Source organism: Canis aureus, chromosome 13, assembly GCF_053574225.1.
Source record: "Canis aureus isolate CA01 chromosome 13, VMU_Caureus_v.1.0, whole genome shotgun sequence".
In the NCBI taxonomy this organism is placed as follows: Eukaryota; Metazoa; Chordata; class Mammalia; order Carnivora; family Canidae; genus Canis; species Canis aureus.
In genome coordinates this window covers 25,505,920-25,532,220 of record NC_135623.1, presented here as the reverse complement: position 1 = coordinate 25,532,220, position 26,301 = coordinate 25,505,920, and the positions used below count along the sequence as shown (strand labels likewise).

The window sequence follows — 26,301 nt, the reverse complement described above, 5'->3', positions numbered from 1 at the left end:
GACAACCTGAGGGGCCTTCCCACGTTGGAGCTGGGCAAGACCTCAGGGCTTTATGCCTTTGCAGGAGGGAGCAACAAGAAAGCTGAAGGTTCAACTTCTTCACCGTCCAATAGGAATGGGACTTGGAGTCAGAATTAAATGGATTTAAAGAAAGTAGAAAGAGCAAGTGCGTAATCCTTTACATACCTGGGTGCACAGACTGCAGTTCAGGCTCTAATACGTATCACCGTGCTCCCTGAGGGAAAGCTCTCAGAAGACCCTGTACTTCCCTTCAGAATACACTGAGCTGCTCTGTTGGCATCTCTGGGAGGATGACAGAGCTCCGTGGTAGGCAAGACTGGCCTTGGTGCAGGGCAGGCAGGGACTGGAGAGAAAAGCAAGATGAGCAATGCGAGGCGTGGAGTTCTGCGTGCAGGTGGGTGAGTACCTAGGTGGGCCCAGGCAGGGCTCTGGGAGTCCATCGCTGAGGAATCACCCCACTGGAGGTGAAAGTTCTAACACTTCATTCACCAGGGCTCCGGGGCACAGCTGAAGCCATTTGGGACTGATAGGATCTCAGGTCTTCCTCAGCCCCAAGGTCATGTGTGTTTTCTTGACTAAGATCAACAGACTTCCTAGCCTTTAACCGAGAGACAGGAACCCTGAAGACTTCTGGGCCAAAGTTTCTCGCCTGCTGTAATGGTTTCCTGAAAATAGAGACTTTGCCTTGGCTCCTAGACCCAGTTCTCCGTCCATACTTCACAGTTCCCAGTCAGTCATGGAAAGAGGAACGTGCCTAAAAATAACCACCAGCTGGGTCCACAAAGTTCAGCAGGGTGCGTCTGTAGCTAATGGAAGAAGTTTGAAGTCTGTCTTTGTGGTTCTGGAAACTCAGCTGTGATGCACTTGCCAGAAGGGCCCTTCAAGTCGTGTTATTCTTAGTGTCTCTCAGGGCAGCCTTTGCAGAGGCAAGCTCTCCCTGCCTGCATGTTATTGAGGTCACCCAAGGCTAGCAGCTTTAGGAAAAATAGGAAGAAGCAAAAGAAAATGTGTCTTTAGTGAATTTTCTCAGGCCTGTCCCTCTCTTTGCTTACACCCTTTCGCAAGCCCCTAGAACACTCCCTCCACTCCCACATTAGCCGGGGAGCTTCTGGGCCTGTGCTCTTTCTGGTTGGTTCCCTAAGCCTGCTTTTCCTGACATCCCCCTGTCCCAGATCTCATTCTCTCTTGTTTATCAAAACTGACATATCTGTCTATAAGGCAATGAAGCTAATCTGATGGTTTAAAATCACTTGTTATAGAGAGTATGGAGCATTGCTTTCAATTGTGGCAAAAAACACATCATAAAATTTACCATCTTAACAATTGTGAAGTGTATAGTTTGTATGTCTAAGTATATTCACATTGTTGTGAAACAGATTTCTAGAACATTTGCATTTTGCAGAATTGAATGTCTGTGTCCATTAGACAGCTCCCATTCCCCCTGTTCCCAGCCCTGGTAACCACATTTCTACTTTCTGTGTCTATGAATTTGATTATTTTATATACTTCATGAAATGGAATCATGCGGTATTTGTCCTTATGTGACTGGCTCGGGGTTCATTCATGTTGGAGCATGGGAAGGATTTCCTTCCTTTTTGAGGCTGCATAGTATTCCACTGTGTGGGCGTAGCATGTTTTGTTTACCCCTTCATCCGTTGTTGGGCATTTGGGTTGTTTCCATCCATTGGTTATTGTGAGTAGTGCTGTTATGAAATGGATGTATGAATATTTGAGAATTAGTCAATTCTTTCAAATGTACACCCAGAAATAGAATTGCTGGGTCACGTGGTGTTCGATTTTTAATTTTTTGAGGAACTGCCATACCATTCTCCACAGTGGTTGCATCATTTTACAGTCCCGCCAACAGAACACAAGCATTCCAACCTCTCCAAATCTCCACCAACACTTGTTATTTTCTGGTTTCTTGTGGTGGGTTTTGGTCGTTAGTAACCATTCTAATGGGTATGAGACTGTGGTTGCATTTTAACAGAAGATTTTAATGCTTCAGCCTAAAGGAATGATAATGTTGATGTCACACTGTGTTCACAGGCCATGGGAAATTATTAGATGTTTCGATTAGGAGATTCTTATTGCATCCTTTAAACTATATGATAAAGACCTCAGCAGAGTCACTATAGTACCCGAGTGACAGCTCCCCTGTCCCTAAAATCTGGATAAGGTTACCTTTTCCATACCCCATTCTAGAATTGAGAAAGTCAGATTCATGACACAAGATAATATGCAAATTTCTGGAGGGCTTCTGTCTCATGGCCTCATCTCTGGTTCCTAGGTTCTGCTTGTGTTATGGATTTTTTTTTAAAAACTCTCCTGACTGTACCATTCTTCTTGTTCCACCTGAACACAGACACAGAACTGATTGTCCTTTTTCAGTTTCCACAGAAATAGCCACTTACTCACAGCTTTTCAGTGTACAGAGGACTAAAGTTTTGAGGAGGGGTTTACACTGCAGAAAAGCAAGCTATTAAAAATGGAATATTAATATTCCCATTCCCAGAAGTTCTTTGGACCATCCTGCCTCAGAGCGTTGGTTTTTCCCTGCTGTTCTTGGCCCCTGCTTATCCTCCCCAAAGTAAATCTCCACCTATAATGGTCTTCTGAAGCTGGAGACTTTTCATTGACTCCTAGACCCAGTTCTACTTCCGCACTCCATAGTTCTAGGGTGCTAAATTCTCCTCACTCTTGTGCACACAGATCAACTCCACTGTACACCCTTTGCTGACCACAAATCTCAAAACATTCATCTGAATAAAATTCTCATTACCCATGTACAAGCTCAGAAGACCAGTAGAAATCTTGAGTTTTCCTTTAGCAGGTCTACCCACTTCCCTTGAGAAGGAAATGGCTTGAAATAGCATTGTCTTTCTTCTGATACCCAAGAAACCTTTGCGATTTAATATTGCTGACAACCAATTTGTTTGCATACATTTGGGAAAGCTTCTTGGAACAGTTGAGCTTTGAAAAAAAAGATAGGATTCCGACATATGTGTTTTCTTTCTTTTTCCTTCCAGCTCAATCAAGGCTAGCTGCAGCACGATTAGGAGTATTTCCTAACACTGGCTCCGTTCATTTCAAGGACTCTCTGCACTACCTGTGGAAGCTACACTTGCATAGTCCCCATGATGTTGGCTTTCTTACTTGGGCAACTGTTTTGTGCCTCATTCCCATTGTGGTGGCTGTTTGTGCCAGGAGGCTCAAAAGGATATTAGCCTCCATAGCCCTCAGCTGTGCTAATATACCCCTTGATCTCCCCTACATGGTTAAGACCTCTGTTCCTCCCTCCACACAGACATCCGAGTGGGGAGTCTGGCCTGAAACAAACTGAAAGTTTGTCATAGAAGTCACATTTAATTGCTTCCTCTTACTATATATGGTAGGCTGGAAATGGTATCCCCAAGTTAATCTCATAATCCTTTTCTTCCTATTAGGAGATCAGTGGAATTCTGCAGGCCAGAAAAATGCAGGCAGCTGGGGTTTGAACTTTAAGCACCACCGTAATAGCACCAGCCCTCTGTCCAGTCTCATTGGCCCTTCAATGTTGAGAACGATATAGTCAGAAGGCAACTGGAGATTCCAAAGGAGCCAGACTGTAGGGGTCACTGGGCGAAGGAGAACATGTCATGAGATGAATAAAGGGGAAACAGTACATCACCAAATTTGAGAACTAAGAAAAAAATTGTTCAAATACAGCCTAACTTCACAGAAATTCTTTTAACTATGCTATCTACTTCAAAAAAAGAGGTTGTAAATAGGATGCAGTAATGGGAACAAACATCTCCTTATCCTGTAGTAGAAGATTGCTTGTAGTTTCTAGAATGCATTATGCTCCCTCTGACAATCTTATCTCCTCTACCTGAAACAACTTCTCTACCTGCATCTTTCCCACTCCCCTCTCCCCAGTTTCCCCTAGATTCCCTCTACTGGTCCTTTAGATTTCAGTATAGATGCCATTTCCTCTGGGAAGTTTTCTTAGGCCCCGGAAGTTTGGGTACCTAGTTCATGTCATAATACTATGACATGAGGATAGCTGTTGGATCTTCCTCACTGATCTTTTCTATCATCTCAAGACTAGGGTCTATGTCTTATTCATCATGGTACTCACAACACCTGGCACCTGTAATACAAAGCAGCCAATAAATATCTGTTGGGAGGAATAGATAATTAAATATATGGGCGAGTAGAAAATGCTATTTTTCCAAGTTTCTTTAAACCAGACCCAAATCCTTTATTGAATATTTTCTATTCAGGAAATCTAGGTTAGATTTTCCTAAAACATGTAAGGGTTCACTGTGGCTATGAAAAATTGCTTTATTAAGGAATGAATCTTCAGAGAGTGAACCAAATAAAGCTTGAACATTCTATGAAAGAATAGCATAGAGAATTTTTCCCCCCAAAGGCCAACTTGTTCAGCTTTGAATTTTGCTTTTTTTACGTTTTTGATTGGTGAGTTATCATCAAAATTAAAAGGAATAAAAAGCTTTGCTATGAAGGCATTGGGTCCTTCTACATGATATGTAAGTGGCATACAGGTATATGTCTGCATAAAAATTTATAGATTGGGAATACACGTCTTCAAATGGAACAGGCCTCATTTTTGTGCATAATATTTATAAGAACTGACAATATAAAATCATTGTGGATTGACTATTTTTTAATGTTTGAGATGAACTCTTAGAAATAAAGTCTGGATATTACTCACTCCATTACTCTTCCCACTATTTTTATTTTTATTTTTAAAGATTTTATTTATTCATGAGAGACACAAGGAGAGAGAGGCAGAGACATCGGCAGTGGGAGGAGAAGCAGGCTCCACTCAGGGAGCCCAATGTGGGACTCGATCCCGGGACCCTGGGACCACACCTTGAGCCAAAGGCACACGCTCAACCACAGAGCCACCCAGGCGACCCCTCTTCCCACTATTTTTAAATGTTTATCCTGCAGTGGTTAACTTTGAACTTTACCTTGACATAGACCCTAAAATATTTTCTTTATGTTATTACTCCCAAATGGAAATAATTAACAGGAGAAAATGAACAACAAATTATTGATTTTTGAGTCATCATTTGATCTTTTTTACTGACATAATTTATTTTTTACTTCTATGAAGTATCAAAAGAATATAGTATCATTTTATTTTATGTAACTTGATTTTTCCCTCATCTAAAATATTTTTTCCTCTTCATTGTTTACCAAGTGTATCAGAGAGCCTTACTACTTTGTCTGATAAAAGCATGATTTCTGAGATAGCTGCAAAAATGTACATTTTTTCTATGAAAAGTTTCAATATAAGATTGCTTGGCCTGTGAGAGGCAATTGAGTGTAAAGCTTAGAGTATGGGATACTGCAAAATGAGATTGCAAGTAAATATAATCCCACAAAAAATACATGTCCTGACTATATGAACCAGGATTAGAAAAATGAAAACTCTCACACCTTCTAGAGTTATTAGTGAGAAGCCATGATGAATACTTTGTTTTTAAAATTCCTCCATCATTTGAATCCATTTATTTTTTAAAATTCTGGGAAAAGATAATCTCAACACATCAAAAACTGATGTGACAACTAAATCCTCAATTGTTTTAAAACCCAGAATATGAGCTTTCAAATGAGGTCTAAGCTTGCAAATGATACTTTCCAATCCTTACTGATACACTTGATAAAAAGATATTAAACCATATTCTTTCATTTATATATTTGATCAGTATTTATTGACTTTCTGGGTGTGCTGGGACTTGTGATAAGTGCTGACCAAGGTCAGTGAGTTGGCCAGGACATCTGCCCTTATGCTGATCATTGTCTTGTGTGATTCTCCATCCACCAGAATGGTAGAGTTTCTCTTGATGAAGCAGCGCACTGATCTGAATAAATAGAATTATTCCTCATCCTTAACGTGGAGATAATAGGAACTACCTTACATGGTTGTTGTGAAATTTAGATGTGATAATACGTATAAAGCATTAGAATTTTAGTACCTGGCACATGATAGGAGCTCAATATGTTTTAGCTAAAAAATAAACTTAGAAAACCATAGAACTGGATAGTTGTAGAAGACCTTACTGTTTATCTAACAACTCAACCTTCTCACTTTAAGGTTGAAGGATCTTCCGCTCAGTGAAGTAAGGAAGCTTACTCAGGGTTGCAACTTTATTGTTAGCAGACAGAACAGTGGAACCTGCGATCTCTTGGTTTCTACTTCACTGATATTTTCACTGTAGTGGCTGCCAGAGAAGTTGGGGGGGGAGGAAGAAAGCATAATTGTTCCAAGCACGTGGCAGATACTCAATAAATGCGTATTGCACCAATATCAAACAAAATCATTACCTCAAGAAAAAATTCTAACAGTGTAAGAGCTTTCGAAAGCTTGATGACACATGGTTGGATGTTTTATTCTAGTTGAGCATAGTCTGATTTCTTAAAGATATCACATTGGCTGATGGTTTATGTATGGTGTGATTTGCTTGGGTTGAGTCCATGGAAAACACATACCATGAAACAACCCCACCATTGTTTTTCCATCAGGTGCGGTTTCCTACCCACTCACCAGACGTTGCCCATGAGACACGTTCACTCTGGCAGGAGTTTCCAAGATTACCGAAGGCATCCTCTTGGTTATGGAGATTTGAAAAGCTAAGAAAAGTCTTTCTTATTTTCAACTCAACCTGTTTAATCTCATAAAATACCAAGGAGGTATGAAAAAGTGGCAAGTTCTCAATACCTGCCTGCAGACAACATCCAGAGAAAACCTGAATATACCAGGTGAGCACATAAACCTTTAGAGTCCTACAAACCATTTGATGTTTAAACCACTATTTAGAGAATAAGGCAGCAATACCCTGCTATGGATCCAAAGAGGAAAATAAGTTTCCTTTCTGAAAGGGAATGAAGTTCTATTGGTGCTTGCCTCTTCATACCTTCAGGATCATGAAAGGATCTTGAGGTGTGCTGCGGTGTTTTTTTAGATCAGCCTCAGTTACTGCCTAAAAAGTTATGAACCTCTTTCAATGCCTCTGTCACAGACTTGAAGGAAAGAGTGAAATCAACAGCTTACCTGCCTGTGGAACTTTCCCAATGTAGGAAGAAGAAAGATAGAAGGAACAAGGAAAGCAGAGTGGGATTGGGATCAGTATTTATTTTATTTGGGTGAGGAGCTATTTGATTAATGATGATATTAATCCTTGAATTTCAAGGATAGGCCTAACTTTTCTTCTACAAAAAATAAACATACTTCTGCTTTGGTTTTTTGTGTGCAGTGACAGTACAGTGCAGGGCAGTGATTCCTAGTGGGCAGTGGGAAGGGCTGATTTGACTCTCCCCCCTTTCCAAGGGGACAGTAAGCAGCCTCTGGAGACATTTATGGTTGTCATAATCCAGGGGGTGGGGTGGTGCTATTGGCATCCAGGGGATGGAGGCCAAGGATGTTCCTGAACATCCTACCATGCACAGGATAGCCTCCCACAACAGAAATTAGCCGATCTAAAATGTCAGTAGTGCCAAGATTGAGAAACCCTGGTGTAGAAGCTAAAAGCTTCATTTATGGAATCAGTCTGACTGAGTTTCACTGCGTAACTGGTGACCTTGTACATGAATCTCTGTTTCAAAATTCTCCTTCTATAAAGTGGGATAATGATAATAATAGTATTTTACTTATAGAATTTTTATGATTAGGGGCACCTGGGTGGCTCAGTGGTTGAGCAGCTGCCTTTGGCTCAGGTCATGATCTCGGGGTCCTGGAATCGAGTCCCGCATTGGGCTCCCTGCAGAGAGCCTGCTTCTCCCTCTGCCTAGGTCTCTGCCTCTCCCATGAATACAATTTTTAAAATCTTTTAAAAGAAAGAATTTTTATGATTATTAAATGAGTTCATATATATAAAATTCTCAAAACAGTGACCAACATATAGTCAATAGCATGTAAGTATTAGATGTTATTTTTTGTGCAAAATAGCACCAGACATATTTAAAAACTATCAGGACAATAGAATCTCGTTACACAGTATTTTGGGGGGGAATTTCACTAAAAACCACCTTAAGTAATGATCACTATACACTGACTAATTTGATGTGACACATAAGGTACTGGAATCAAAGTGATCATGTACTGTGTGACACTGTCATTTCTCTCGGCTAATTTCCTACAGCTTATTTAGCGCTATGATTCTGAAATGGGAAAGATCTCAGTCCTAGTACATCATATGGGTGGCGTTTGAGTTCTGTTCGTTAATAATGTTTTCAAGATTCCTAAAAGATCAAAGATGTGTGAATTCCCTAAGCGGAAGTGGAGCTCTGGGATGAGGGGCAAGAAAGCCTAACGGACATACAACTGAAAATTAACCACGCCGTTGGCAGAGCTGTTGGTGTCTGTAAGAGGCAGATGCACTTGACCTTTAAGATAAAAGAAAAAACTAAAAGGCCAGAGTCTGACAGAAGACCTTGAAAACTAAAGGTGGTGATATCTGTGGACAGAGCCAACACATTATCACATGATTTATTCTCTCTTTAATTGTAGAGTTAAAGATGCCAGAAAGGGAGCATTTAAGTATATAAGACAAATTATAGGTATTCTGCTGGGAAAAGAGGCCTGAATGGGCTGAACTGACCTGTCTGAATAGTACACCCAGAAATATATTTAATTTAGTGGTGTTTGATTTGCATGAGGGCCTGAAAATATCTCCACTAAACTTGGGAAAATGGTCCTTGATCTTGAGACCCTTGTTTTATGCTCTAGATAATTTCAATGGCCAGGGAACCCATTCTGGTTTTCCCTATCCTAGATTCTTTTTCTCAGAATGAAAGTTTTAATTAAGAAGATGTTTAACATTACGGGCTGTAGGCAATTTCAAAGCCTCAGGAGACCAACTTTAAATAAAGTCACAGTTTCAGGCCAGCCTGTAATAAGTCCCATCTAATTTAAATATTTGTGAAACATAGCAGAAGATATGTACAGTATTTCTGAAATCTCCTAAGATTTGATAAAATGCTTTATGTTATATCCTTACTTTATGTTATATGCTTACTTCTGAGCTCAAAAGGCTGACGTTCACCTGGTTCTGGTATTAGAAAAATGACAGAGGTCACAGAGAACAAGTTAAGACTAATATTTGCCCTTTTGAGTACCTGGTACAAGCATAATCGGGCACTGTGTGAGGTATTTTAGATATTTAAAACTCTGACCATTTTGCAGACAATAAAACCAAGATCCAAAGAAATTAGGTAACTTGCTCAAGTTACCAGCTGTGGTAACCTGCTCAAGTCACAGAGCTGGTTGCCAAGATTTGGATCTGAGCCTGTCTCTCCTTAATGTCTTTTTTTTTTTCTTTATCTAGATTTCTCTTGAGCAATCACATGTAAAATACAGCTCTCAATACAGCACTACCACCTCCTAGGAGTCTTTGAACGATGAGGAGATTTGACATTGGTTCTGTCTGGGGCTAGGGATCCGTCCATTTGGAATTAACCTAAAAATGATGTTCTCTTCTGATATCTTAAAATAGGAGGATCCCAAATTTTGAGCAATTTTCACTACTGCCTTGTCACTTACCATTATTAGGATATCATCAGAGGGACACAATAAATGTCTCTCAATCACAGAAAAGCAATGTAGTCTCTACCTTCAAAATATATTCATGAACTGACCGTTCATGAGTATTTAGTTTAACTATTTCTTCCCGTCTCCTATACTACCATCCTTGTCTAAGTCACCTCCATACTATGTGGAGGATTGCAACAGCTTCCCAACTGGTTTTCTTGTTCCTACTCTCACACCCCTACAGACACTCTCCTCCCAGCAGCTGGCTGGTTACCCCTTAAAAAGGTAAATCAGCTTATGCCACTCTTTGCTTAGCATCCTCCAATGGCCCCATCATGTATTCAGAATATAATCCAAACAACTTTGCCTTCCTTCAGGTCCCAGGGTTCACTCTTCTATCTCCCAAACTCTGCTCTGCCCCAGGCTCTTTGTACTTGCCATACTTTGTAATGACCAAAATATTCTTCCCACAGCTCTTTACCTGACAGCCCTCTCTCACCATTCAGTTCAAAGTTCAATACCGGGTAGGTGACTTTTCTCCTGGCCAACCTAAATAAAAGTATCACAGCCCAAACCCAACCACCTGTTGAGTGTATAACTCCCCTTCATGACATCTTCTCTTGTGTTCTTTAGAGGATTTATCACCAACTCACATTTTCTCCTTTATATATGTATTTATCATCTTCTCCATCTTCCAAGAATTTTGTCCTCATTACTGCTGTATCTTCAGGGTCTAGAAACAGTGCCTCTTTCATAGTAAGCATTTAAAAAATATTCATTAACATTGACAAGAATGCTGGGTTGGGAGTCACAAGACCTGTATTTGATCCTGGCCCCACTACTGGCTTATACAGTATGTTGGACAAGTCAAACTTCTTGGGTCTCAATTTGTTTCTTCCTCGATAGATTGAATTAGATGACCTCTCTCACCACAGTCTAGTCCTAGAACACGGATTCTAATAAAACTGTGACTCACTCTGCAGGCCACAGAATGGAGTTCCCTGACTCTTCAATTTTTTTGATGCAAGCCTAGATCATCTTTAGTGATAAGGAGAGTTTGTTCAATGGTGTTAATAATGAACTTTTTGGTGCCCCAAAAATGAGCTTTGTGCCTCAGAAAAACTATTTCAATTTTAATTCTAATTCAGAGAAATTAATATTCAATTTAGTGAAGTTACAAATAAAAAATCCAGTCCTGTTGGATTTCAATTCATTTCGGAAATCTTTATCTAATGAATTTTAGCAATTACTTTGACGGGGTCTTTGAATAATATTTGGTTCCATTAAAATTTAGTCATTTAAACACCCTTAAACATTTTAAGTTACATTTAATAGATTTGAACCCTTCTAAAAGGCTATCTAACTGGATGTCAAAGCTTTCTATGTACTTAAGTACTTCTTGTAATAATCTAAGAAGTACATTTATAAATATGGCAAACTCGAATCTGCTTAAAAGTTCTAATACAGAATATGAACTTAGTAAGATTTCAACTTAAATTCACAAATCTAAATCAATTTCTAAAACATATATTTTAAATTGAGATAAACAGGCTGACCTGTTATTCTAGTAGAATACACTTTATTAAACATTATCCCCCCCAAATAATTCCAAATATGTACCGCTTTCTTCAGAGAATAATATTCTTTTGTTTTGATACACAATGTTATACTTAATTTAATTTTTTAAAAGATCTTATTTATTTGAGAGAGAGAGAGCATAAGAAGGGGGAGGGGCTGAGGGAGAGAGAGAGAAGCAGACTCCCAGAGCAGGGAGCCTGATGCAGAGATTGACACAGGGCTTGATCCCAGGACCTCCGAGATCATGACCTGAGCTAGATAACCGACCGAGTCACCCAGGCACCTCCAACAATGTTATACGTAATTTTAAATATTCCTAAGATTAAGACACACAGCACTATGGAAATAATTACATCGTGCCCCCTTCCTTCCCCATTGAAATGTAAGTGTGCAGTTTGTGTGGCTATTAGTTTAAGCTAAATTCTAGGGATAAACACCAGCACTGAGCAGGTATTTCCACTCAAGTGCTGTCAGTACACATGTGGTCAGAGAGATCCAATCCCACAGGCAGTTTCTACAAAAGCTTCAGCTATCTTTATCTCCAATCAACAGCAAACATTTGGTCTAATTCACATAATCATAGGAATATTTTGAAGTGGTGACGTGTTAGCATCATGGATGACAGAAATATGTTTTTATATGTGGAACTGGAGTTATTAAAGGTATGTGGTTTGGCTAAGACATTTGAGACAGCCTTTACCTTCAGTGAAGAGCCTGTGAATCTTGCTAACCCTTCCCCTTCATCTCTAAACGTATCTGTAAGTGTGGGATAGAATTTGGTTTAAGTCTCACCTTTGCAATAGCAGAGTGCTGAGGTTGTAGGTGAGTAGCTGATTGCAACTGTTACACCAAAAAGGAACCAATGGTTGTTCCTAACCAGTTTGGCTTAAGCTGGTTGGAAACATCTTTCCAATCTTTCCATGTAATTTTGCTTGGAAAAATTAATTTATGGTTGCCTAACGAGAAAATTTTTTTTTTTTTTTTTTTTTTGGCAATCTTGATGGAACCCTATTATAGTTGCTGTGTCAGTGAATTCATAACTGCAGGAGGGGTGGTGGTTTCATAGCCAAGATCTTTAATTTTATACTCAGGGAAGTCTATAATCTTCACATTGTTTGATTTGATGTTGTACTTCTTCAGCTCTTAACTAAGTAAATGTCTTTTTTATTGCATTTTAAGGACCTTTGAACTTGATGGAATCTTGTGTTTTATAATTTACATTCACAGAATCACATGACTCTATGCTTATTAAAATAATATTGGAAAAAATAATATTGGATTAAATTTTAGCTCTCTCTCTTTCTCTTTCTGTCTCTCACTCTCTCTTTTGGTAAGTGCTCAAGTGAGAATACCCAAAAGCCATTCTATTGATAATGGAAATTAAGAGAAAACCCTCATGAATCATGTGGCAAATCCTTAACAATGCTGGCTCTGAAAAAACTCTTATTCCAAATGGTGGGAGTGTTTTTTTTCTCCAGAGAAGTGCTCAGAAGTGTAGGTTTCCCTTATAGGACCCCAGGTTTATGTTCAGATGTCAACTAAAACAGCTGTCTTCATTTAAGAAAAGGGGGCATGTGGAAAGGGAGGGGGTGAGGGAAGAGATGTTGAGTGGGAAAATAGGGGAGAAAATTGCTTTCACTAGTATTTTTCTACTATCAAAATTCTAGACAAAATGTATATATGCAGCCAAGGGTGAGGGAGGAGAGCTGTCAAATGTAAGTCATTTCCAATTTTTTACTATCAAGGATTTCTTTTAAAAGAAAGTTTTTTTGACTCATGTTTGGATAGATTTTTCACTACTAAGCAAATTGTTATTACATAATAACTCATTTTCCTTCTTTTATTAATTAAAGACCTGCATCTGATCATTAGAAATTCTGATTAGCCTGTGCTAAGCTGGCTTGATCATGTCAGCTAAAGCAGAGAAAATGGGGATGTTACTCGGGGATATTTTAGCTAATTTTATCACAAAAAGAGTTCTCTCAAAATCACCTGGTGTTTGAAAAGAAATATAGATTTCCAAGCTCCATACCAAACACTCTGAAATATCATCTTTTAGGTTGGGACAGAGGAATCTTCGTGTTTACTAAGCACGGTCCTCATTATTAAGGTGGTTTGATCTCATGTTTCTTGAACCGTGCTTTGAGAAGCACTGCGCTGTAAATTTTGAAATATTGAAAATAGTTCCCAGACCTCCCTCTGAACTGACTTTACAGATCTGGTGACTTCAGTCCAGGAACCTCTGGAAGGGTGGATAATTGCAAATGCAATTTAGCTGTTCAGCCTCAGGCACTACTTCGGTTGAAGCTCAAGAAGCTATGACTAAGCTGACCTTTTGTCATATCTCTTTTCCTCCCTGTTTATTTAAGTTACCATCTTAACTGGCCCTTGAAGTCAAAAGTGCTTTTGTTCTCTGCATGAATGGTTTGATTCACATCACAGGAACAGCTTCAAAGAAAGAAAAGTCTCTTACCTTCGGATAATCTCTCCCTCCCCCTGCAAATGCCACAAACCAGCTAAATTGAGATTCTAAAGGTTTTCTGTTTTAAATATTTCAGAGTCTTCAGGTTACTGCTCTTTATTTCCTCCTTGGAAGAGAGAAGGCCAAAAGAAATAACACCCACTGAGAATATTTTTAACAAAGGTGATTTCTTCCACACAATATTGTATTTAAGGCGGTGATTCACAAACTGGGAGCTGAAAATGCTCACTTCCTGGGGCCACCTCCAGAGGGTGATTCAAAAGGTGTGGGAGGGGGCCTGGAAACTTGTATTTTGATGCGATGATTCGGCAGGTCTTTGAATCAACACTTTAATGAATGAATCCCAACAGATCACTTGCCCAAGGTTGAATGACCAAGATGTGACGAAGCTGGCCAGGAAGACTGTGTTCTCTCCACCAAGTCATGTTGCTAGAAATAAAAAGAGCAGGAAAGAATAAAAGGCAGTCTGAGCCACTTGTCCTTTGTTGAGCCAAAGATTCCCTCATTCACCTGTCCCCTCTGCCCCCACATTCAGTTCATGTCTCAGCTGCACTGAATTTCTCAAGGTGCTGATCGTGCATGACTGTTTTTGTCTGCCTGCTTTTGTGCACATTATCCTTTCAGCCTAGAATTCTTGTGCCTAAATTTTTTCTCCTTGCTGAACTCAGGATTCCAGTAAAATATCGCTTCCTTGCGAAGCCTTCCTAACACCTCAGGCTGAATAGATCCTTCCCTTCTCCGTACCCAATTAGATTTTTAAAAAAATATTTTATTTATTTATTCAGGAGACACAGAGAGAGAGAGAGAGGCAGAGACACAGGCAGAGGGAGAAGCAGGCTCCATGCAGGGAGCCCCATGCAGGACTCGATCTCGGGACCTCAGGATCACACCCTGGGCTGAAGGAAGATGCTCCTCCACTGAGCAACCCAAGTGTCCCCCCAATTAGATTTTTGTGCATACAAGTATTAGGGTGCTGCAAAGCTGGTGTATATTCCATTGCCTGTCATTTATTTAAAATACTTCCTCATAGGCAGTATGATATGTATGTGAGTAACTTAGTGATGAAGTTTACGTCCTAAGGCCAGTTAGATGAATTGTCCTATCAGGCTCCACTTCAAGAGGTGGCAACAACCAGATTTGGATAACAGATACTTTCCTTTTTTGAGCCTGAGCATTTGGGGAACACTGAGCAAAAACTACAAATACTAGCTTTCAATGAAATTCATTTTAAATAAAAATATAAACATATTAAATGTAATGCTCATATGTATGCCCTACAGAATTTTTATATTTCCCTACCCCCCCCAAAAAAAACCCACCATGCAATTGATTTATCATCCTATTTCATACAGTCTGAACAAAGGCAGCTTTAAGAATAGCTGCTGAGAACGCATGATACACTCATTTGCAAGAATGGTGTTCATTTTTCAGCACTGTCAAGAAAATTCATCTAAAGAAATTATAAGCCTAAAGAGTTCCTACATTGGCCATTTGTCATTAGAAGCATTCCCCACAATGAATAGGCATTACAGGTTGTTAAGCATCTCCAGGAACATTGCTCATTGAAATTTGTTGGAGAGATGATTGAATGTTATTTAAGTAGAATTTTATATGCAATAAATAGTACTTTTGCAGACTGCTGAGAAAATTGATGAAAAGGATAATGTTCTGTTTTGGACTCTAAACAAAAGGCAATCAATTAGTAGGACCAGCTTGAATAATGTGAAAGAAACAGTGCCTAGAAACTCTCCTGCTGAAAGATTGGACCTCAGGCTGAAATAACTGCTTTTGCATTAAAAAGATCTATAGCCTGGCATAAACAGAGAGCAAAACAGTGTTATGAAGAGAATCCATTTCTGAGCCTACCTCACTACCCAGAGCTGGATTCCTCATGAACCCACTACTTTTCTGGGCCTTGCCTTTATTATGGGCTGCATTTCAACTTCCTTCTGAGCTCACAGCCACACACTCTGGGCAACCTCTGAAGTGTCCTCTCCAGCAAAGATGTGAAGCGATTCAAAGAGGGGCCATGAATGAAGCTGAGCGAATGTTATCGATTTGCAGGACTCGCCTTGCAGATACCACAGTGTGGAGTTGTCAGTAGGACTCTGTGTTGTGTTGGAAATGTGGGTGAAGGAGTTTTGATGATGGTTCCCTTTACGTAGAGGTCATCAGTTTTTTGTTTTTTTCTGTAAAGATCCAACTAGTAAATATGTTAGCATTTGTGGGACATATGGTGTCTGTCGTAATGCATCTCTGCCTGAAACAGCCTGAAAGCAGCCACAGACATTACATAAACAAACGAACATGGGTGTGTTCCAATAAAACTGTTTACGAAAATGGACAGCTGGCCGCTGCTCTATGTCAAGGGACCCAAATCATGGCTGAACAAATCCCACACAGAACAGTCTTAGATCATGCATGCATATTTATAAGAAATAGCTAAACTATCATCTCACAGATGATGATTTCTAATTTCATATTACTTGTATATTATCTTTGTGTCGGAAGTTGAATGGCCAGTACTAAACTTTGAGCTCCCTCACTTTTCCTCTTGTGCCTTCCTCACCAGCCTTCTGTGTTTCTGTCAATACTTCCTAACGTTTAATATTGAATCAGATTAGATTGGTCCCCCTAGGAGATGGCGCCTTTGGAGTATGCCTGTGAACTGTTGTATAATTGCTACACCGAGGCACATTTAATTTCTAGCTAGCTCAATGGATATGAGGTGTTGGTGCCACTTAACTATTCTGGTTTTTCCCCTTTCCCCAAGCCCCAGGATTTTTATACAGGGGAAAGCAGAAGGCTTAGAAAGAAAGTCTATTAAAAAACAAAGCAAAACAACACTGTAAAATGCATTGCACCTGAGGGATGTCAGGTGGGAAAATGACATCCCCCGATTATAGACGAGCAGGCCTCTTAATTGACTTCAGGGAAGGGATATACTCACTGCAGTTAACTGACACTCCGTTTCCTCTGGCAAAGAGACTTCCTGATTCTCCCACCTCATAGAAGGTCTGAGCTAGCAGGCTACACCCCGGGATGGTTCAATCACCTGGTAAGCTTTTCAAAGTCTGTTTCTCCAGGCCCCAGCCCAGGCCGCTTAAATGTGCATCGTTCAGGGTGAGACTCCGGTGCTTCCAGGCAGCAGCTGAGGCAGAGAGGCCTGCGGCAGGGCCTCCGGGTGTGGTCTGTGGCTCAGAATTGAGAACTAGGGACTCTGACACTCCCCACCCCCGACCTACTGAAGCAGAATCTGCATTTTATTTTATTTTATTTTTTATTATTTTATTTTTTTAGAATCTGTATTTTAACAGGATCTGTTGGTGATGTGTCTGCACATTAAGGTTGAGAAGCCCAGCTCTGGCGAGTCCAGGCACTTTTGTCACCACCTGCTAGTGGCTATGCGTACCAAGGATGAGCTTTGCTCCCAAATCTGCTTATCCAGTAATGACTGTAATTATATGAATATCATAACTAATGAATTATAATAGTTATATGATTAGTGCACAAAGGTAATTGTCACCACAAAAACACAATGGAATACTTTGAGAGATAATAAAGGTGAGTATAAAATTGCCTATCAAAGGAAGCTTGAGATAACCTGTAAAAATTGAGGGGAAATTTCTTAAAATTCTAGACTGATTGTGTAGTCATCTTGGTTCACAATTGCTGTGCCCGTTTAAAAAAATAAAAGGGTACATTCTGGATCCTGAGTTTTGGAAGTAGTACAAGAGGGATTACTTAAAACTCTAATCACCAGCAGATCCAGAATCAAAGAAAAGACCCTTCATATGCATTAACACAAGTAAACAAATATTTTGAATTAAAATATAAATGATTCAAAATATGTACATTTTCTGATATTCTATCTTAATTAGTTTTTGGATTAAATCCACTAACTACTGCTCTGGATCACATTGCATAAGAATGCTTTTACTGTTAACACTCAGTCAGTAAACCAGCTTGCCACTTCCCCTTTTCATGGTCCAACTGGTCTTGCTCCGTGAAAGTGGTTTCTGGACTTTTGAATTTCACTGACAAGGAAAATTTCAGAAGTATTTTGGAAAACTCACATAGTGTTGCCACTACTTATTAGACCAGTTAAGGAGGAAAATGCAGCCCCATCATGTGTTATCCATGATTTCCAGAGAGAAAAGACATTATCAAGTTAGAAGGACACAATCTGAGGATGGAAGAGATGTCTTCAAGTAGCATAAAATTAGCTTTATGGAAATGAATTAATTTCTTGAAAATTAACTCATTTTACTATGAAATGTCAAAACCCACCACAGCTCTGCTAATACTCTTGTGGGAACCTGCTGTATGGTGCTAGTAAGTGTCGGAAGCATGGGATCATTGTAGTTTACTCTTTACCATGACTCTATCCTTTTTTTTTTTTTTTTATCCCATGACTCTATCCTGATGCCTTCTCCCTGACATAGTTAAGCCCGTGCTCCTCTGTACCATGGGTACCTCTACTAGCACTTACTTCACTCTACTGTAGCTCTTCGTTATCTGTTTATCTTCACCCCTGAATTGTGAATTAGGTCACCTTCACCATGTATCTCTTACACACAACACAGTACCTGATACATAGTGGTGAGGCAATGCACATTTGGTGGATGAATGAATGCAGTGGGTCTGTTTCATACACATTTATGTCAAAGGGAAGTGGAACTCCCTGCAAGATATATACTATTCTGCTCCTCTAAGACTCTTGGTGAGTATTTTTGCCGAATTGTCAATATTGCGGTAATATATGTCAGTAATTAAACACTGTAGAATTGGCCAGAGTTGATGGTGATTTTTTATTACTTCCATTATGAATTATTATGAATTATGAATCCATTTACTATAGTATATTTAGTTAATATTGATTTCAGACTGAGGGAATTTCAGAATAAAAAAAGTAGTAACCAGGGATCCCTAGGTGGCGCAGCGGTTTGGCGCCTGCCTTCGGCCTAGGGTGCGATCCTGGAGACCCGGGATCGAATCCCACATCGGGCTCCCAGTGCATGGAGCCTGCTTCTCCCTCTGCCTGTGTCTCTGCCTCTCTCTCTCTCTCTCTCTGTGACTATCATAAATAAATAAAAATTAAAAAAAAAAAAGTAATAACTGTTTTATCACATTGTATTTTCATCAAGTTGTAACTTTTGTGTCCAACCTCTGTTATTTCTTATTGATAGGACAAAAAGAAATGTTTTTATATTGGTACCAGTCAATCTAAGAGGTTAAAAAATTGAAAATGTACCATAAGATCTTCCTTTTGCCAAACTGATGGAGTAAGCGTTCTAAAGAAATGGAAGTACTCTTTTCTTTTGAAAATAACATATTAAAGGAATAATTAATATCATTAGTTATTTCTTTGAAAAGTAATTCCCTCCTGTATTTGAAATTATGTAGTTATCTTTTGTCTTTTAATTAAGCATCAATAACTAAGTGCTAATAAGGCATGTTCATTATGCATAATTACAGTGCTCTTATCTGGATGTTCTATTTATGAACTTGAACTTCAGATACCACATATACGGGATCTCTCTCTTTTTTTTTAAATAGAATAACTCTCAGTACTGATACTTCCATTATTTTTATGCTCATCTTCATATTCAAAAAGAATGCAATTTGAATTATTTATTATTAACATTTTTATTGTATTGATTATACTATCCATTGGTTAGTCACTGGTTAGTTAACATTCTATCCTTCTTAGTGAAAATTACTCTTCTGGTTTGTTGTGACTCAAGTGTGAGAACTAAAATGTTTTCTTCTGATATGCTATCTAGTCATGTTCTCTGTTTAGATTTTCTTTGTAACCATTGGAATAAAGTGACTGCTGAATGGGGAGTGCAGCTATGACAGTGAAGCAGAATAAGCCAACTAGTGCTTGTGGGGACAGAGCCCAAGATTGGCCTATTCAGCACTATGCTTTGGTCCTTTAGCTGATTCCTTAGTCAGATCATGAGTATGGCTACTGCTTTAAACAGTTAGGAGTTTCCCACGTGAAGATTCCTGGTAATGGACTTTTTGTTATCTAAATATTCACCTTTTTATTTGAAATTGGGAAGTATATTGACTCAGTTGGTTTTAAATAAGAGTTATCTGTCTTTAGATTAGGCAAATAATTCTGAAAATGCAGGGCTAGATTTCTAGTTCTCTCTCTATTTCAAGACCTTTATGGATCAGGTCTTCTTATGCAGGAAACCAATATTCTTCATGCATAGAATATGCGGGACAAATCGGGATTTTTTTTCTACTATAGACAAAGCTGTCATTATGGAAATATGATTTAGTGAATCAAGCTGCCATGATATGAGGGATAAGCTGAGTCAGGAGCAGGTTGTTTTTGCAACATTAGTGAAAACAGAGATACACACTGTGTAAAGCAATCTGTCTGGACCATGTCATCAGGGAGGACTGATGGAATAGGGACAAGGATCCTAGCCCAAGAGTGGCTGATGCATAAAGTACATTTGGAATTACAGCTATTTAAAAGAGAGAGAAAAAAAAATAAAAGAGAGAGAGAGAGAGAGAGAGAGATGCTGCATATTGAAGACTTATGATGATCCAACTCAAGCTTATTGCACTGTTATTCCCCCTGAAGGGGGGAATTTCATTTCATTTTTTGGATAACTGGGAATCTACAAGGTTGAGGACTCTACACGTGAGAGAATTACATCATCTACTTGAATCACTTATTCAGAACCTAAACCCAAGGGTCAGGCATTATGCTTAATAATTAGGATATAAGATAAAAGGCAGAAAAGATACCCCTCCTGTGGAACTCATTACTCTTCTCTGGTTTGGGTTTGAAGGTCAACAAATACACAAATAAATCTAAAAATTCTGTAGATACAGATTGTGAGTAAGTCCTAAGAAGGGAATAGAAACCAACAGAGGGATTAGAGGTTTGTGTTGACATTAGCTCAAATCTTCCCCCCCCCCCCCCCCCCCCCGCCGCACTGAGCACCGTGGGACAAGATCAGGATCTCAGGTTCCCGGCCCTGCTTCTAAGACACTGAAAAGGAGGCACCTTGCTCATCTGGTTGCTACAGCTCAGAGAGATGTCCAGAGGCAAGCTGAACCTTCAAAATGTTCTTCCTTTGTCATCTGCTTAAAGAAGCAAATTTGAATTTTCTAAGCCATTCGGTATCTCTTGAAGCTTTTCCCAATAATTGTTGCAAATGGCCCAAGGGTAAAGTTCCTGTCAATGTTCTAATACAGCCATAATAGTGCTCAACTGTCACCTTAACGACTTTATGTCCTACAAAGTTTAATGGAAAATGCGCCACTTCAATGAAACCAAAGAAAGCTGAAAATGGGATACAGGAAATAACATTGTTACTATGGTGATAGCGTCTCTTTGGGAGTTGAAGAAAATCATTTAATGAAGTTCTAAAATCTTAGTAAATATTGGACAGCTTTATGGAAGTGTAATAAACTGAAGTCATATATCAAAAACCACTAAGCCTTGTTTTGCATTTATGGCACAGAGCAAAATTATAAAGTGGACGAGGGCTAAATGACCTATATATGCAAAACACATAGTTAAGCATGGGATATGTCAGCCAGAGTCTCTGTGGCTTTTCTGTGCAATATGTTCAAGTTAAATGCAATTGTAGGGAGAAACATCTGCCTTTTTCTAGGCCTCTGTATATTTTGGTGACTTTTCTGGGCAGGAAAAGTAGAACAAGAAATATATCCATTTGCTTGCAGGTAATCAGTCAAGGTATCAAGAGAAATGAGCAAGTCTGTGTCCTTGGATATGCACCTAACAAGGTAAATACTGATAATGTTGTTAGGCTGATACTGTTATGTCTCAGCCTGGTCCAAAACCTAATTGCTTTTTGTGTTGCATGCCACGTCCTCTAGTTTGCGAGGGAACTATTGATTTTACTCACAAGACATAGCTTTGTTTTGTGTTTTTCTAGACACTACCATAAGGAGCTGAGTTTGAAGGTGTTTTGAATAATGTGTCCTGGGATATAAAAGCTTTTCAATCTGTAGGGAGCATTTTATCTTACAAAGAAACAGGTTTCTCCCCAGCAGCTGGTCTAGATTTCCTGCAGAAGGAAACTAAAAGGGACAAGGTTTTCCTACAGCACAAAGAAGAGGGATTTCCAGCTAAAAACAATTGAAAGTGCACATTTTTTACTATGTAATTCAGCCAATTGCTCTGGGATTATCAGGGGGAGGGATACACTGCTTATTCATAAGATGGCCAAACAACCAAGTGAACAAGTCCGTTGGTTACCACATTCTCAAAATCCAAAACAACAGAACTGACTAATGGTTTTCATTGATTTAGCCAATGAGCTAAAGCAAACCCATCAATCTAGGAACTCTGTATAGTCAAGCCTTGCACACTAGTCTTATTTTTCATGGTTCATCCTCTTAGGTTTGATATAAGTACCTCACATATGGCTCTGAAGGTTTCCATGCTCTGTTTCTTTGGTTCCTATGCTTGAGGAGTTCTCAATTATTCTGGATTCCATTTCTCAAGATGGCTCTCACAAACTCTGTGGTTTCTCCTCTTTCTAGTTCTCCAGGGACATTGCTTAGTGCATATTCCTCAACTCCTTTTAGCATTCTTTTAGATTCATAATTTGCTTAAAGTGATCTCTTACAAAGAAGAATTGAGAGTAGTGTTTCATGAACAGTATTTGTAGGCAAAGTTGGTGGTTTGCAGGAGATGAATAAAGACAAAGGACTATAATAAAACTAAGTGTAAAATGTTCTGAATAAGTGTTTTATCTTCTATTAGAATATAAAATTTGAAGTGAGGAATGGTGGTAGATGAGGCCGCACAAGTAGTAATAATGGGAACATTGATAGAGCACTTTTATGTGCTAGGCACAAAATGTTTTACATGGACCATCCCATTGAATTTTTTCTTGTTTTACTTATTTTATTGAGCTACAATTGACATATAACATTGTATTAGTTTTAGATGTACAACATAATGATTTGATATATGTATTTATTGCAAAATGATTACCACAATAAGTTAACATCTATCACCACACATAGTTATACTTTTTTTCCTCATAGTAAGAACTGCAACTTTCAAATATATGATATATGATATGGTATTGCTAGCTAGAGTCACCATGCTGCACAATACATTCCAAAGACCACTCCCTTAAATCTTGTGTCTTGTGTCTTTGACCAGTCTCATCCCACTTGATCTTTACAAGCTTTAAGGTAGGTATTATTATGCATACTTTGCAGACTAAGCATGGGATAGAATAAGTAACTTGCCCAAGGTCACATAACAACTAAATGGAGGGACTGGGACTCAAACTCAAGTCTCTTGAATCTAAGTCCAGTGGTTTAACCATTACCTCATATTGAGGTAATTTGGTAGAGGCATAGCTTGGGATAGCAATCCCTTCTCAAGGAAACAGAATGCTGTAATTGATACCCATCATAGAACTGAACCTTAGAACATCTTTGCTTCACTAAGTCCCAGGAAGGTGGTGCAGTGCATACCAGAGCTTCCCTTGGGGACTCTTGAGGAGAGCTGATGCAGGGGCCGCTACAGAGACATCAGGAAATTGATGGTCAGCCCAGCTCAACACCAAGTTAGAAAAGCAAACCTGAACAGTGAGTTTTGGAAACAAAGCTATGGATCCGGGGCTACAGTTCACGTGTAGATCAAGATAGGGCTAAGGTGATTCAGACTGAATACCGCAAAGTCAGAATTCTGGCTGATGTGTTATTTAGTCTACTTCTGATGGGTCAGGATAGCACCTTAAAAGAACCAGGGATGCCTGGATGGCTCAGGGCATAATCCTGGGGTCCTGGGATCCAGTCCCACATCGGACTCCCCACAAGGAGCCTGCTTCTCCCTCTGCCTGAGCCCCCTCCCCCTCTGTGTCGCTCATGAATAAATAAATAAATATTTTAAAAATAAATAAATAAAGGAACCTGACTAAATGAAAGGACAGGGGAGAGGTGAGGAAGGAGAGAGAGAGAGAGAGAAAATGAGGGAGGAAGGAAGAAAGGAAATGAGGAAAGAAGGAAGGAAGTTATATAAGACATATTCTCATTATAAGAAATTTAGAACATTTAGGGAAATTTTTAAAAAAGAAATAAAGAAAAAGGAAGTTAACCATAACTCCCACCTTCTAAAGAAAATTACAGTTAACACTTCGATATATTTCCTTCCAGTCTTTTTTTCCTGTAAGAGTTACATACTGTTACACAGATGTGCCAAACTATATATACAGTTTAGTGTCCAGTTTATTTCTCTTAATATAACATAAGCATATTCTATATTACCATAATTCTTGGTAAATATTGCCTTAATGTCAATGTGATATTTTATCACTTAAGTATAGAGTTATTTACTTTTCCCTTTATTAATAAGACTTCAGAAGATTAGCATTTAAAAGTTTTTAGCTATCATTCTCTGCTCTTTCTTTTTTTTTCCTCTCTATTTGAGGACTCTTCTCAGAGAAACCAAAAGTGAAATTTGTGGGTTAAAGGTTAGAGACCGGGTTAACCCTGGGCAAATTGTTTTCACTTCCTCCAGCAGTGTTTCAGGGTACCCTTTTCACTACATTATTATCAGCATTGAGTACTCTCATAAAAATAAAGGACAAAAAACAAAAATTAGGCAGAAAATTGTGATGTATCATTTGAAAAATTGCATGTTTTTGATTCCCAGTAAACTGTATATTTTCCCATGAGATGATGAGTCATTTGCATATTCTTTTTTTTTGTGGATTTTCTATACATATCCCTTGCTCATTCATCTTTTGAAATCCGTTTCCCTTTCTAATTGTGAAATACATATTGAACATACAGAAAAGTGTATAAAGTGTACAGTTTAAAAGAATAATTACAGAGTGAACTCCTATATAACCACAGCCCAAATTAAGAAATAGCATGTAAAACATTGTCCCCACCTCCAAGATGCTGTGTCTCTCCTTGACCACACCTTCTTCTCTACTGTGTCCTGTTTACACTCCTAGCCCTCTACCCTGGCCCTAGTAAACACAATCATTACTCTGACTAATCATTCCCTTAGTTTTCTTAATATTTTTATTACCCATGTAGGCATTTATAAACAACTGAGTTTAGTCGCATATATTTTCTAACTCTATATGGTTAGAATCCTACTTTGAACTCTGGGGACAACCCACTTGTTCAACATTTTGTTTGTAAGATTTATCCATGTTGCCATGTGGAGCTGTAGTGGATCACAGTGTTATTATTTCCATTTATTACAGCAACTTCAAAAATAACAGCAAGTTTTTTTCTGTCATATTTGAGACAAATATGTTTTTTTAATTCCTTATAATTTTATAATAAAATTCCTTATAATTTATAACATACAGACATTTTAGACAAGTTTGCACAATAAAACCCATTGATCTTTTCCTTTATGAATTCTTTCATTCTTTTGAAACCTAGAAGCTCCTTCCCCTACAGGGTGTTAATAAATATTTGCTCTTATTTTAGCTCTTTCATGCTTTGATATTTTTGAAAACAAAAACAAAAACAAATTTAATGCTTTAATCTACATGTATTTATTTTGGTTTATGATCTGATCTGACATCTAGATTGATTTTCCCTCCAAATAGGTAACTACTTATTGAGTAATCCTTTCCCACAAAGATTTGTGCTGCTTCCTTTGTTTAGCAGGGATGAGACAGAGCTGGATTTACAGATGAAAGGTAAAAAAGCAAGCATATTCAGGTGTGACAGTTGGGGAGTGATTTACTGTCCAAGGGAGTTAAAAGAGGGCTTCTTAGAAAAGGTGAAGATTGGGTTTTGATTTACATGGCCAATGGGAGTCTGCTAGGGAAGCAGTTTGGGGGTGGGGGTGACAGGAGAAGGGGGTGAACATTGCAGCCAGAGGAAACTGACAGTGCAAAGTAGTTATAAATGGTTATAGACTTGAGCAGCTCTAGAATCAGACAAAACTGGCTCTTCAACTCACAAGATCTATGGTCTCCAGCAACTTAACCTTTCTGTGCCTTAATTTACTCATCTATGAAATGAGGATAAATAGGTACATCATAGGATCATCATAAGCAATTATAAGATAGTACATGAAGTTAGCTTAGTACTCAATATATCCTAAGCACTCAATAAATATTAACTGCTAATATTACGTGAATATTGGATATCACTCTATCCCTACTGCTTACCACTAGGGGTGGGGATATGTCAGACAACCAATATGTTTTTGCTGAGTGAATGAATAAGGAACAGAAATTTGAGACACCATGATATCCCTTAGGAATATGGAAGTAGTTTGACGTTGTTTGAATAAAATTTGTGAGAAAGTAGGTAAAATGGAGACCAAATCATGTAGGAAGGGCATAGAACATCGTTCCAGGGAGCTTGTTCTTTATCTTCTAGGCAATAGGGAGACACTGGATGGTTGTAAGCAGAAAAGCAATGTGGGCATAATTGTGAGAAAACAATTACCTTAGGGTCATGGAGACCCGTTGGGACTTTCAAAATCTGTAAACCCATATCCTCTGCCTCCCATAAAACACTGGGATGAAGAGATTTTAATTTTGGTTTTGCCTGGGAGTATTCAAAGAGGGAGACTAATAAACTACTTCAGGCTTCAGTAGACCTTATTAAGTAAGGTCTTATTTGGAGCTTCTTTATTTCTAAGGCAACTTCCTATTGGTGCTGAGTTAGGTTTGCTAGTTGC

At 38.8% G+C, this 26,301-nt stretch overlaps 2 long non-coding RNA genes across 7 annotated transcripts in view; one reads left to right on the top strand and one right to left on the bottom strand.

The window, feature by feature from the left end:
• The window catches only part of LOC144282202 (uncharacterized), a 257,847-nt gene that overhangs the window by 140,147 nt on the left and 91,399 nt on the right, over nt 1-26,301 (top strand). For all 6 annotated transcript variants that reach the window (XR_013350539.1, XR_013350537.1, XR_013350536.1 and 3 more), the window contains exon 2: nt 6,559-6,795. This is a non-coding gene — a long non-coding RNA (uncharacterized LOC144282202). The remainder of the gene's footprint in view (nt 1-6,558; nt 6,796-26,301) is intronic.
• LOC144281589 (uncharacterized) lies at nt 13,703-16,805 on the bottom strand. The gene is made up of 2 exons (XR_013350031.1): nt 16,678-16,805; nt 13,703-14,051 (listed from the first exon to the last, which is right to left on the bottom strand). It is a non-coding gene; the product is annotated as an uncharacterized LOC144281589 (long non-coding RNA).